Source organism: Ochotona princeps, chromosome X, assembly GCF_030435755.1.
Source record: "Ochotona princeps isolate mOchPri1 chromosome X, mOchPri1.hap1, whole genome shotgun sequence".
Taxonomy (NCBI): domain Eukaryota; kingdom Metazoa; phylum Chordata; class Mammalia; order Lagomorpha; family Ochotonidae; genus Ochotona; species Ochotona princeps.
Window position 1 is genome coordinate 61332113 of NC_080865.1, and position 2406 is coordinate 61334518.

The window sequence follows — 2406 nt, forward strand, 5'->3', positions numbered from 1 at the left end:
TACTATAAACAGAAGATACAATTTTTGAAATGTTTTTCATTAACAGCTGATGTACTTTAATGTTTCATGTATATTTGCACATTATTTTCATATCTTTTACAGAAATATTGTAAGATAGATATCCTATTTAATTTCATTGCAAATATGTTGAGAGTATAATGTTTTGGAAACTTCCCAAGCAGCAAGTCTGATTCAAATTTTATTGAAATCAGGTGTATTTGATTGGGAGCTCTTTGCCTTCTTATGATGAGTCATACTAAGGGAGATATATTTACTCAATAAATGACTCAAGTTGGAGGAAGGCCACAAGAGAAATATATCCACTAGGGCATGATGAAACAGTTGTCTTTCAAAAGAAGAGTCTTGGGAATTCCAAGTGATTCTGAAGGGCTAGAAGAGCATTTCTTCATAGGAAGCTCTCACTGGAATCAGATCTGCAGACATCATCCAACTGAACTAACAAACTCATTCTGGCATCTGAAAATAAGTTCATCATTGAGGTAACAACAAGGGCAAGCATCAGAAAGAACACAGCACAATCAAATATCCAGAACATGACAGGAAGAATATGGACTAGACCTGTACTGTCTAGTTTAGTAGTCACAATGATTATATGTTTTTTAAGTACTTGCAGCTAGTGGAAATATATAAGTTAGTAAGTAAAACATACATATGGTTTCAATTACAATACAAGACAGAATGTAAAATATTTTGCTAATATCTAGTATCAATATTTTCAAATAACTCTGATAAGTAAACAAAATATATCATTTAAATAAATTTAAAGCTTGCAGCTATCAGAAAAATTTAAAATATATATGAGAAATTGCATTTCTGGTTTTTATTAGTTCATGGGTGCTGTTTTTCTTTTCATGTCTACAGCCAAGAAAGGCTTAGATTTGTATTACTATTAATGAAGAAAGCCAACCATTTTTGGCATGATTATCCAGCAGTTAACAAATCATCACCATTTTTTAATCATCATTATACTAACCATGAATTCCTTCAGGGTGGGTACTAAGACTTAATTATCATTAGAGGTACTTAACCCAGGGTCTTACATATATTATCACTCCATAAATTTTGAGTTAATGGTTTTTAAAAATTTAGATCAGATACTATGTCTGCATTCATTTTCAAAAACTATTGCGGAGCTATTTAATTTAAAAATGCTGTTCTCTGGCCCAGCGCTTTAGTGTAGCGGTTACGGTACTTGCCTTGAAAGCCCCGGGATCCCATATGGGCACCGGTTCTAATCCAGGCAGTTCCACTTCCCATCCAGCTCCCTGCTTGTGGCCTGGGAAAGCAGTGAAGGACGGCCCAAAGCCTTGGAACCCTGTACCCGGATGGGAGACTTGGAAAGAAGTTCCTGGCTGCTGGCTTCAAGTTTGTGTAGCACCGGCTGTTGCAGATGGAAGATCTTCCTCTCTGTCTCTCCTCTTCTCTGTACATCTGCCTTTCCAATAAAAATAAAAATAAAAAATGCTGTCCTCAGACTATTGACCATCCGTTAGTAGTCCACATGTTTGATTATCTGTCCATGCATCAAGCCATTGCTACCAGACAACAAGCAAGCAGCACTCATAAACAGAGACTTGAAAGCAGATGGAAAGTACAACAGAGAATCCAAGAGAAAGAACTATCAAATATATGGAAGAACAAGAGGCATTTGTCTTTCTGGAGCTGCCTTATTCCACTCAACATCATGTGCTGTAGTTCAGTTTGTTTTACCACAAACATGAAAACTTCTGAATTAACAATAAGGTACCTGGAAACTCATGGACATAGGGAAGCAGCAGCGACAGCAAAGCAACGTTGCAGTGACTAGATACCAAAACAGTGGTTGGCATTCAGCAATTGGAGCTTCGCCAGTGTTCAGGTGGGCAGGGGGGGTTCGCCCAGAGTTCAGGAGGTGAATCCAGGGAAAGAATTGCCCATCATGCTGGTTTGTTTGAACACAAGCAGAGACAGAGCAACAGACCCCAAGCAAGCAGCACAGGAGCAGGTTGGATTTAGTGGCCAAGATGCCTACCAGTGCCATGTCAGATCCCATTTTGTGTACTAAGACAAAGTATGTGGGATCTGAGAGACTAGCAAGCTGTGCATATTCTAAGCCAGGAGTGAAATCACTTGCAATATAGCACATTTCACTGCTCCCACAAGGAAATCAGTTCCAACTTGTCATCCTACAAAGTTCACCCAACATAGGTTCAGATGACCTTAGAGTTAACGGTTAAGAGGTCCAGAAAGAACAGTACCACCAAAACCCAAAAGTTTAGGATAGTTAATATATTTCTGATTATGGTCATTGCTGAAGCAAGGAGTGGGAGAAAGGCTGTGCTTTTTTATTCTTTTCTTTAGAAACTGGTGTTTATTTTCCGTCAACTTCACTCCACCTCTGCTTCA